General features: G+C 42.2%; 1 protein-coding gene across 3 annotated transcripts in view; it reads left to right on the forward strand.

Annotated features, from left to right (window-relative positions):
* Prkcq (protein kinase C theta) overlaps positions 1-13,100 on the forward strand; it is a 136,569-nt gene that overhangs the window by 47,607 nt on the left and 75,862 nt on the right. The gene's annotated exons all lie outside the window — the stretch shown is intronic.

A 13,100-nucleotide genomic window follows, 5' to 3' on the forward strand; every position in this document is an offset into this window, starting at 1 on the left:
TATCCCATTGTAGTACAGACTATAATAGGATTAAAAAATATCCTGTTTTTTTTATATTAAGGTTAGTCCAATGTTATTATGAAATAATTCTGCAATAGATATTCTTGCAGTTGCAGGTATATCTTCATAAATATAACTTACTGCTTATTATTTAACTATATCATTGAAATTATATACATATTTTCTCTCCTTTTTAGAGGGTTTATTACTTTTATCAATTGATTATGTGTGTTGTGTGAGTGTGTGAGAGACAGAGACAGAGAGAGGGACAGACAGAGACAGAGAGAGAGACGTGTCTGAGTGCCCACCAAGGCCAGAGACAGAGACAGAGAGAGGGACAGACGGAGACAGAGAGAGAGACGTGTCTGAGTGCCCACCAAGGCCAGATCCCCCAGAGCTGGAGGTACAGGCAGCTGTGCACCTCCCCTTAAAGGTACTAGGAGCAGAACTTGGGTGCTCTGTAAGAGCAGTACATGTGCTTAGCAGATGAGCCATGTATCTCATCCCCACATTTTCTCTTCCAGAGATTACACACATCCCTTATGGCCAAATCTACCTTAGAAACCATGCATTACAAAGATGATGAAATTATATATTACCAATAAACTATGCATGGAATTATGTTAATCATTATGTTTAGTGGAATATATCTCTCATGTAATTTTGTTACAAATTCAATTTGCATCACCAAATAAAGTTTTCAATTTTCAGAGCTTTTTAGGTTTTGGAATTGTAGAGATGAGAGTATGGACTTGACTAATTTACGTATTGTCGATGTCTAGCGAAATCGAACTACTTTTATTCTATCAGCTTTTCATATTATTTTTCTTGTGTATATTGCCTGTGTTGGGCTTGTTCTACAGTTTTTGTAGGTTGTTTGTCTTTTTCCTTGATGGTTAAGAGATTTCGCATGTATCAAGCATGTAGTTACACACATGTTTTACAAAGATGTGTCTGTCATTTAAAATACTTTGTTAGCATTCATCACAATTGGCTTTTACATAAAATAGTACTGACGTGTTTTCCCTTGTGGAATGTCTCTGTGGTGTCACACCTGGGAAGCTCTTCCTAGTTCCAAAAGATTCTAATCATTAATCTACATTACCTAGTACTTTCAGTGGTTGACTGATTACACTTCTATATAGCTTCCATCTGCCAAAATTTTAATTTGATGTTGGCTGTGATACAGGCTTCAATTAGAGAACATAGTCCCATTTACTAAACATATCTTCACTTTCCTACTGACTGTAAGTATAGCTCTCATTACATACAGAACTTATATACACATGTATGTTTATCTTCATCTGTTCAGGATCTTATATTTTCTTCTGTTTACCTGACCATCTCTTCTAACACCAATTCCACATTATTTCCATGATTACACAGAAAGGACTGGGGGATGGGAGAGATGGTTATATGGAGCACAAAGGATTTTTAGGAAAGGATTTTGCTCCCTATAAATCCTGTCATTGCAGGAACATGGCCTTATTTAGCTATATGAACCCATAAAACACTGAGAATGAACTCTACTACAAACTGTATTTTCTATATGATGATGGTGATTGAACCAGATGTATTGGGTAGGGATGTGGATGGTGGGGAAGCTCTGCATGGGTGGAACAGGACTTGTGGGAACCCTCTGCACTTCTCTGCTCAGCTTGATTGTAAACTCGTCTATAAAATAAAGATACATTAAGTGAAACAAAAGCTAGACAATGCTGCTGAAATCCCAGCTTTATCCCTTTGAGGAATATAAAAAGGCAAATAGAGCATCAGCTAGATTACATTGTAGCAAAAATTATGATTCAAATACTATGTTATTACAATGTTTCTCAAACTCTGTAGTGAAGTACTAAGCTTTTTAAATCCTGTTTTCTATGTGAACTCAACCCTCTTTGTTTTTCTTAGGAAACCTATTGCTGCACTTGGATTAGTTACAGTTTTCTTTGTGACAGAAAGCCTGGTATAAGCAACTTAAAGGAGGAAGGTCTTACTACAAGTAACCCACGGTTTTAGAGATCTCAATCCATCCATCGTAGTAGGAAGGGTCAAAGTTAAGCAGTGCACAGCATAACCTCCAGCAAGCAGAGGAAAGACCTGGAAGGGCCAGGCTTTCATCAGGCCGACTGAGCTGGCTTTTGGTGTGAGCAAGTATTAATATTCTGTGTTGGAGCAAATCCCATAATTCAGTTGTCTTTATGCAGTAGTGGTGTTGGAACAGTACAGTGGTGTCGGCAGTGGGAAGACGATGGACTCTTCGCTCCTACTCCCACTTCTACCACAGAGTATTCAGATATCTCATGTTGGTTCCTCTGAGTTTCAATTCCACTGTCTGTCTGTCAGTTACATGAGAATCCAGACCAAATGTCTGTGAAGAACCTTCTAATCTTCAGAGTGGGACAGATTAAGGCATCCGTCTCTGACTTATTCATTGCTCTTATAATTTGAGTTGGAAATATCCCCCAGTTTCACATTTTGAATGAGTGTCCCTCAGTTGGTGTCCCAGATAGATTTAACAGTCAACTTGACATACCTGAGGAGAAACTGAAGGATTGACCAGATTAGATTTACCTAATGGCATGAGGAGAATTGTCTTGATTGATGTCAGAATCTGTGGATGGCACTGTGGGTGGCACAATTCCCTAGGCTGGTGACCTTTCCCTATATAAAAAAGCATGAGTCTATAAGTTAGGAAGCAGCATTCCTCCATAATTTCCCATTCAAGCTCCTGCTTGAGTTCCTCTCTTGACTTCCCCCGGTGATGGACTGTGATCTAGAAGTGAAAGCCAAATATATCTTTTCTTCCTGAGTTGCTTTTTATCATGGTACTTGTCAAAGCAACAGAATGAAACCAGAACAACTGGTAATGCTAGGTGGAGAGGCTATGGAGACTGTAAGGGGGGAGGGTTACTGATAGAAGGTCATGTAGACCACCTGTTTGAGGGTTATATCCCATCCCTGGTTTCTGTTGTCTATACTTCCTGGCCTGCCATGACATGAATGGCCTCTGTCACATGCTTCCACTGACATGTACTGAGTGACTCTGCTCTCCCTCTCCCTTCCCCACTATGATGGGCTAAAACTCTCTGAAACTGTAAGCTATCATAAATCATTCACCCCTTGTTCCTGTCAAGGATGTGGCCACAGTGAAACAAAAATCACTAGCATAATTGCTTTATTTTACTTGATTCATCCATTCACTTGTTCATTGTGAACGTATTAGAAGTCAGTCCCACCCTAAATGAGATGGGAATGAGGGAAAAAGAGAAAGACTGATTATCCTTATTCTCTGTGTTTCCTTCTCACTGTGAGCCTAGAAGTCACTGAACCTGAAGTAGTGATAGCAGATGGGGAGACTGGACCAGGGAGCTGTTCTTGCTGCTGCCATGTTAATACACTAACTGAGAAGAGCCTTCTCAGCCTCAGCTCTACTGGCATATTTAATGGGTGGTGGCACCCTAAACATTGGGGGTTGCTTAGTAATACCTCTGGCTTTAACCTATAGGCAATAGCATCTGACCCCTCTATTTACATCAGCTCTAGTGTCTCTAGACCTGAGCACGTGTTCACTTGGAGTAACAACAACCTGGGTGAGGAGCACAGATTTAGAACCTCCTAAGATACAGGCGCTGTGCTAAGAGCCTGTGCAGAATAAAGGAGTAAGACGATACAGGCCTCATCTTGCTTGGTTCACTCGAGTGCAGATTCTGTATTTAGAGTGGGTATCAGAGGCACCTGGGATCCTGGCTGGAATATAGTTTTAACGGAGCAGGCCCAGGGTGCCGGAGACTTATCAGGTGATACTGCTGTTGGAAGATCCCCCAGGACACGTTGTAGGTATTCCTAAGCTTCTGCCTCCAGCCTTCAGATATGTAGTACCTGCTCCTTTGGTGGCCAAGAATGCAACCAAACTAGTTCTTTCATTCAAACTAATTTGTATTTTATATGTTATAAACTAGGCATCGGGGGGCCAATGAGATGGCTCAGTGAGCAATGGGGGCTTGCTCCCAAGCCTGCCTACCTGAGTTTGGTCCCAGGACCTACGTGGTAGAAGAGGACCAACTCCTGGAAGTTATCTTCTGACCTCTACATGCATGCTGTGGAACATGTGCTCCCTCACATGTGCTCACAGACACAGATAGAAAATTAAAATACCATGTTTAACTGTTTAAAAAGGAATTTGACCTCAATTAACTGATTAGTCAACTCACAGTTAATGGAATGTCAGAGGAAAAACAAACAGAGGGGCCTATACATTGGAGCAGTAGCAGAAAGTAATGGGTTTATATAATATATTCATTTTGGCCTCCTTCTAATTGGGCATGTCAGTGGCACTGAACAAGCTAGCCCAGAAATGAGAATGTTGCCTAATTTTATAGTTTACATGGAGTTGAAGCTTTAAACTTTGAAACCAAGTTTTTACAACCTGCTCATTTATGATTGGGGATGCTGCAGTAAAAGAACAAGGCAGAGGCAGTTCACATGGACTCAGACACACACATCTGCTCACATTTATTCCCTTCTGCTGGCAGTATCCTCATGTGACAGAAAGGGCCCACATCAGCATTGCCTGTCCACACTAGCACATGGAGGACTCCACCTAACACTATTCTGCATAAGCTGACAGTTCATCTAGGGACAACTATTTCCGCTCATTGTGGTGATACCGGTGAACGTTGTATTTTCTCTGAAATATGTCACACACCCTTGAGAGGAAGTGGGGTGTGGTGTTAATGCAGCAGTAAACACAGGAGTGTGTTGCCATTGGTGTTCCCTGCAGTGACAGTTCACTGCTGTCTCTCATCCTGTCTCTGACACCACGTCACAGAACTCCTCGTAGGATAAGAGGGCAAGAAAGTGAATTCATCGTCTCCTTTCCTGATCCTCTCTAGGAGAGGCTAAACCCAAACTGAGATTTCATAGCTTATCTGGAGTTAACTCCCAATCACATCCCTGTATCCAATACAACACCTTACAACCCAGTTGGTGGTTTAGCCAGTGTTTATTGAATAAATGTTTGAGTCCACTCATCTACTTGGCCAGTAGTTTAGGCTTATTCTAGGCTTAGGAATTGATCCATGGTGTGAGCTGTTATATTTTCATCAGAAAGCACTTCAAAGGCTATATGGGAAAACCTTGGAAGGATATGTGGGAAAACCATTACTTACTTCTCCACTGACCACTCAAAAGCATTTTCTATGGGTTAATTCTTTGACTCTTCAGAGTATGGACAGACCCAACCCCTCAGAGACTCCTAGGAAGTATGTCTACCTTATGTCTTGATTTGCACATAGAAGAACTTAGTCACAGAATTTCAGACATTTGCTTAAGATATGGAAATGGGATACAATGGAGTTGACTTTATTCCAAGGTGGTCTCGTTTGCAAACCTATGAGCGCCTTCATCTTTTTGCTCATCCCATTGTCTCTATGCCCATGTGTATATTCCCGAGCAAAGGTTAGATGACAGGGAAGAGCTGGTACCCAGGCACTTCAGCCTCAGCTTCTCATCAAGGTGCCCTTTGACTTGGGCCCAGGCCAGATTTGGCTCTCCTGTACCAGGTGGTACAGTTTTCTTCACCAAGCACCAGCTTGTCCCTCAGAAGACGGCAAAGCCACAGCATCTCAGAGATGGCTTTGGGACTGCTAGGAAAATGGCTCCACAAAGCTTAGCTTTTCAGAGTCAACTTGACACAAGAAACAGAACCTTAGATTATGTCTCCTCCTGTAAAAGGTGACATCTCCATGCCTGCCATTTCACAGACAGGATTGCTGGCTGCCAGTGAGCCTCTGGGTTCAGTTAGATAACCTGTCTCAAGGAAAAGAGGAAGAGGGGAATGTAATAGGACACTAGACATCCTCTGGCCTCTGAATAGGTGCACAATTAGATGCACTTACATACATACATGCTCAGAAACCATATATATATACCCCCATACACACAAACATACACCTGACACACACATACAAAAAAATACCTTTGCATAAACATAAAGTAAAATGTCTGGGTGCTAAGCATTGGATTCTAGTTTAATTGACAATGTTTGGCTTGTCTATAAAATAAAATGTTTCTAGTACCTAGTGCTCAGTGTTTAGGAAGATAGGCATGGTAGGGTATTAAAACAAACTACAGATTCTTTAAGGATCTTCTAGTCAGGAGAGCCTATCCCCTGCCCCTGAAATCAAAGCTGCCCCTACATCTTTGACCAGTTATATATGTGACAGAAGTATGTTGTCTAAGTTCTGTGCCTAGCCTTGAAAGGCCCAGCGGTGTCCTTCCCTCTCATCCTCTTCTAGAGCAACTTCCATGCCAACAAGCCCAAGGCACTTCCAGGAGGATGAGGGACCTCATGGAGAGAGAAGCTGGGCGGTCCTAGCTGGCCACACGGTGCCAGCTCACATGCCATAGATCAGAGCTGTCCAACTGAGCACATTTCTAATTGATGGCAATTAATTGCAAGCAACAAATAAACGGCTGGTATTTAAGTCTCAGGGTCATTTGTTGTGCAATAAAAGATAAGTCAGATAGCAGAGAAGATGGGTGAAGCCTAGTTGTGATCTTCATGGGACCCAAAGGAGGCATGTAAGTTCACAAATCCTTAGGCTGCTCAGTACACGAAGTCTCCCAGAACTGAACTAATGCTGCAGACCTTGAATGCCAGCTACTCAGAGGAGATCCCACGCTCAAGTCTTGGAGGATTCCTTAGGTTTTGTTTCTAGTGCTATCAAAGAAAAAGAAACCAAGCATACCGCCTGCCCAGTTTTTATCATGAGTGAGAATGCAGGATTGAGGAAATGAGATTGGTTTCAGGAAAGAAGTCTTAATGGAACAATACATACACAGAGAACTTGAAGGATGGACAACTATAAAGATGGCCGTTGTAGATAGGCATAGATGGGTCAAAACCTGGAAACAGGAGCAGCGTTAACCAGAGTCCTCAAGATGGGCACAGGGTGCTCTCAGCAATCAGAGTGCCACGGACTCCTACAGAGTCCTGCTGTGGATCAGCACTAATTAAATTCAAAACATGAAAGCTTTGAAATGTCAGACGGAAACGTGTGTGTGTGTGTGTGTGTGTGTGTGTGTGTGTGTGTATTCTTTCTTTTGTTTTGATTTGTTTTTGTTTTTCTTTCTGTGTAGCTCTGGATGTCCTGGAACTTGCTTTGTAGACAGGGTTGGCATGCTTCTGTCTCTGTCTCTGCCTCTCTGCCTTTGCCTCCCAAGTGCTGGGATTAAAGGCATGTACCACCACTGCCCAGCTAAGAACTATTAGTTTAACACAATGAATATTTACAGCAATTTCTTAGGCACTTGGCCAATTTAATCATAATGATGCTGTTGTGGGTCCATCTATGTAAGTAGGACTACATGGTGGGGTTGTTCACATCTTGCTATGTCAGTAAGCAAAGAACACAGGTCAGAACCAGGACAGCATGTAACTTTGAAGGTCATCCCAGTGACCTACCTCTGTCATCCAGGGCCTACCTTCACGAGGCTCTATGGCCTTCAAAATAGTGCCACAATCTAGGCAGATTAGTTAGGGTTTCCATTGGTGTGAAGAGACACCATGACCAAGGCAACTCTTATAAAGGACAACATTTATTTGGGGTTGGCTTGCTGGTTTTGGGTTTAGTCCATTATCAATCAACACAGCAAGAAGCATGGCTTCATGCAGACAGACATGGTGCTGGAGTTGCTGAGAATTCTGCATCTTGTTCGGAAGACAAACAGGAAAAGACTAGCTTCCCGGCACCTGGAAGAGAGTCTCAAAGCCCACTGCCACAGGGACATACTTCCTCCAAGGTCACACCTACTTCAAGAAGGCCATACCTCCTAATAGTGCCATCCCCAGGGCCAAGCATATTCATACCACCACACTAGGCACCAAGGATTCAAAGTATAACCCTATGGCGACATTTCAAATATTATAATAGTAAACAATTATTATAATAAAATTATAATAATCACATTTTGCTGAGCAATTATAATTACAAGTTAAATTCTTTTCTTTCTTCATTCCCAAGTTTAATTCAAATTATAGTGCATTTTCTTCTCTGCATGTTAAACATTTTGAGGCAAGTAATAACTGTTGTGTTTTGTGTGTTTGCTTCTTTGGTGATGTGATTGATCTGAGGGTTTTGAAATGGGTCTTACTAAATATCCCAGGTTGGTCTTAAACTTATGATTCTCCTGCCTCAACCTCCTGAGTCCTGGAAATATAGACAAGTACAATCATGTCTTATTAGGCAACTGGTCTTTGTTCTGTTTGTTTTTGTTTCTTATTTTTGTCTCACCCTTCCTAAGCACTGAGAATCTAAAGGATAGCAAGGAAATATCCATTTTTTTAATTTAAAAATATGCCAAATGCTAGGGAGTGCTAGTGCTCCATCAGTAAAGTGTTTATTATGCAAGTAAGAGGACCTGAGTCCAGAGCCCAAGCACCTGGTGAAAGAGCCCAAGCATCTTGTCTGTGTTTGGAATTCCAGTACTGAGTAAGATGACAATGAGGAAGATCCCTGGGGCTCCCAGTACTGAGTAAGATCACAATGAGGAAGATCCCTGGGACTCCCAGTACTGAGTAAAATCACAATGAGGAAGATCCCTGGGGCTTCCAGTACTAAGATCACTATGAGGAAGATCCCTGGGGCTTCTTGACCAGCTGATCCAGCAAAATTGGTGATCTCTGGGTTCAATTTTGAGATCCTGTCTCAAAATATAGGGTAGAGAGCAAATAAAGAAGACAGTTAACATCAACTAATTGCCTACACACACACACACACACACACACACACACACACACACACACGAGCACACACACACACACACACACACACAGAGAGAGAGAGAGAGAGAGAGAGAGAGAGTCCAGTCATTGAGCTCATGAGAACGTCCATCCTCTGCCTATAACAAATGCTGGGAAATTTCCTTTGACCACCTCCTTTCCAACTCCCAGTCATTCCAACTGAACACCATGTATCTTTACAGGTGAAAGAAATACATGAGCAAAACCCCAGAATTCTCAGTCCTGAGACCTAGTTCACATACACTGACAGTTATACTAATTCTGGATAGCATCAATTCTATAAGCCAACGACAAATCTGTTCACACCTACCAGTGAATGCATTGAGCCCGAGAGAGGGAGAATTCTTCAGAAATTTCCAGTATATGTAATGATAGTATTTTTCAGCAGTGATAGCAAAAGCATAGAAAATTGCCTGGGTGTGCGGCCATCCATCATGATAAGCGCTAAAACAAGGTGATTGTATCAGAGGGTCGCAAGTACTATATGAGAGATATATGTAAGGTTTTATGGGGACATGCTAGACACAGGTCACATAATTCAGCCAAGATATGCCTCTAAAAGACTGTTTATCCTCTCTGTCTGCCCCATTTGATACAAATCAATAAAGAGGAGAGAGACTATTAGAAAATGTATCAAAGTTTTACTGTTGATAACTAGCATTTATTGAGAGTTTACTGGGTGCCAATCCCATTCTAAGCATCTTTCCTGTGTTTGCCCATTTAATCCCCACAGCCATTTGAGAGTGCTAATGGTAATAGCAGTGCTTTCAAATGAGCAAACAGGCTAAGAGAGGTTAAGTAGCTCCTGAAGCTGAGCTCAGGAGAACATGGATCTTCTGCCTGTGACAAGTGCTGGGAAATTTGCACAGGGGTGCACTTCCTCTGCAGCTGTCTTCAGCTCCTCTTGAAAGTCAGATGTCTTTGCAGGTAAAAGAAACACACAGGAAGAAGCAATGTGCAATATTACCTTCGAGAAGTTACTCCTTTGGCAAAAATGCATTGAATACCTATTATAGAGGAGATGGGGAATTGGCTGTAGAAGCATATAGATGGTTCAATCTTTGACCTTGCTCTCACAATCCAGTCTTGGTAGGAAAGACATCATGAACAGGAACACATGCACACACTCACACCTGCATACACACACGTGTGCTCATGCACACACACACACAGTTATATATTATATAATATAGACATTATATGTAATATATTACATATAACATATGTATATAATACATAATTACATGTAATATATCTAATGTATACTACATATATTGTATATGTTATATATATATATATATATATATATATATATATACATATGTGTGTGTGTGTGTGTGTGTGAGTGTGTATGGGGATGGGGATGACTATGGCTGAGTATCTCCAGAACTCCATTCATTCTCCTTCAGGGACAAAAATAATACAACTTCAGTTTGCACTCACACAGAAAAACTTGGTAAGTTCTTGTACATGGGAGCATTGGCGTTGTCAATGAGCCTCTCTGTTGAGTTTGTAATGCATCCCAAGGATCAAGCAAGAGACATTCCAAGCTCATTTCTACTGAGTCCCGGTATGTAGAGGCTTTGATCTGGAAACCTAGGCATGGGGGGAAAAGCCTTGAGATTTACATGAGGATTAAATAGCTCAAGAAGATAGAGAAGCAAGGAATGACTGCTCACTAGATATCAGATGATGGTGTGAGACTCAGACTTTAGAAGTGGCTGCAACCCAAAGGACATATGGCAGTGATGGTCCGGCAGTGATCCTAGGAGACCAAGGGACCCTTGAAGGGATGTGTAAATAAGAAGGTGATGGAGGAAGAAACTAGAGACTGAGTGAAGCTTCAGGGATAGGGAAGGTACAGAAATGCAGGAAGGAATAAAATAGGAAGATATTCCAGGGGCAAGGGAGAATTTAATTCTAGAACTGCGAAACACTGCAATTCTGCAGGATGCTAAGACGATTCAGGCTGCCGCATGGAGGTGTCAGGGAATAAGTGACCAGAATCAGCTGGGGGTGGGGATGTAACCTGCTGCATACAGTATGCAAGGAAAGGGTGATATAGAGTTAAGCTATGAAGACGGGCAAGGAGATGGGACAGAGATCATGAAAATAGGTTGTGAAGCAAGAACAAGGGTGGTCGAAGCAGGGAGCCAAGCTGAGCACCATGACATTAGTCATTGAGATGGGAGAGTAGAGGGAGGGGCGAGATGGTCAGAGGGCACTGGGACAGGACTCTAATACCAGGGTTTGGAGACAGAGGCAGGAGGGTCTCTGGGTTCTAGGTTATCCTGGTACATAGTGAGTCCCAAGTCACCTAAGGTTACATAGTGAGGCCCTAACTTTAAAACAAAAAACAAACAAACAAAAACCCTTTTAATAAGGAAAGGGGAGGAAGCAGATTTAAATGGAAAGATGGCATGTTCCCTGTGGTGCTTGGTGTGTACCATGGGATATGGAAATAGGAAAAAGAGCTAGGGGCGAGACTTTATTGCTCAAAAAAATTTTATTCCAAAATTTTATGGAAAAATTTGATCCTTTCCCTGTTAGAAATAGCTTGGCCTATCAGTCATCTTCCATATACATGTGTTGTGACTTGCAAGACTTTTGTGGATGGTGAGGGAAGTTGAAATGGACTGACATTTTCAGCTCACGGAAGAGAACTTTGCAAGCTCAGTCCTTGGGTATCCTGTACAACATGTACATGTTTTGTATACAGCCAGTTCTGCTTTCTATTTTAATGGCCAAGAAATTCCCCCTCTTTCCCCCATGAGCTCTGAGCCCCCAAGATGGAGTCACAGAACTTGTCTATGTTAACTTCATCCTCCAGTGCTCATCACAGAACTTCTTTATTTTTGACATGTGTCCACATGATGCCTGTTGTATCTTCCAGATATTTTATCATGTCCCTGTGACCTATTAGAAAGGCAGATCCTGGCTAGGCTGGAAAACAGACATTAGCATTAAGTAAAGTATCAGCCTGGTCTGGGTGACGATGGAGAATAAATAAATCTGGGGAAGTCATAAATCGGCATCACCTTTTAAAATAAGAAATCTCTGCTGCCTATGCAAGACCTCTGTAACATAAACCCTGGCAAACCGAGAGACTTCCATCTATTTCTGCAGTGGATTCAGTCTGAGCTGTTGCTGTTGCTTCGTTAGGAGCCCAGCCTGGAAACAGTGCACAATGACTCACCAAACGTCAGGGTGCTAGTAACATGGGCTCTACGAGCCAACAGCCCCTCCAGATTCAAATCAAAATGACGTTCTTACCTTTACCAGTATCCTACGAACTAGAACAAGAAGAAGCAAGAATGTTGCTCTTACTGAGCACTAGATGATAGTGTTAGACCTACGAGAACTTAAGATGCAGACGAAAAAGAAAAACTTGAGGTGGTCTCAATGGATGAAGCGTTTGCCTCACAAGCACAAAGACCAGGGCTCAAATAACCAACACCTACATAAAAGGAGGCAAGTGTGTCAATAGCCTGAAATACTAACACTCAAGGAGCAGAGCTAGGGATCCTGGGACACGTCGGCCAGCTAGAGTTGCAGGAATCCAGAGAACCTCCCCCTAACAAATAGAATGGAGAGAAATCAAGAAAGACACTTCATGTCAACTCCAGGCCTCTGCATAGGCATGCACATGCAAGTACATGTACCCACTCACATGAACATGCATGTTCATCACACACACACACACACACACACATACATGCATGCAAGAAGATAAGTACAAAGAAAGTTATTTCGATGAGGTGAATGGCAGAGATGGAGAAGCAGATGCCGACTCAGACTAAGGGTGCAGAAGAGCTGCCTCACTGGCAGAGAGCTCATGCTTCTCTTCCAGCAGTTCAGAGGCAGGTTCCCAGCACTCACACTGAATGGCTCACAGCCGCCTATATCTCCAGCTCCGGAGTGTTAAACTCCATCTTCTGGCTTCCTTGGCTATGTGCATGCATTCCCACATATACACTGGCACACATGTAAATAAAAATAACATAAATCTTACCAAAAAAATCACACCAAGTCTTGAAAACTATAGCAAACACTGTGATGAAATCCATCTAAAGCTTTGAGAAAATATATTACAAACACTGGCATTCCAGTGTAGGAGAATGTCAGAGCAGGAAGACAGGAATGGGTGGGTGGGGGAGCACCCTCATAGAGGCAAGAGGAGGGGGGTGGGATAGAGGTTTTCTGAAGGGGAAACCTGGAAAGGGAAAAACATTGGAAATGTAAATAAAGAAAATATCCAGTAAAAAAAAAAAGAATTTCAGGAAGATGTATAGAATAT

This window comes from Mastomys coucha, unplaced genomic scaffold (genome assembly GCF_008632895.1).
Source record: "Mastomys coucha isolate ucsf_1 unplaced genomic scaffold, UCSF_Mcou_1 pScaffold7, whole genome shotgun sequence".
In the NCBI taxonomy this organism is placed as follows: Eukaryota; Metazoa; Chordata; class Mammalia; order Rodentia; family Muridae; genus Mastomys; species Mastomys coucha.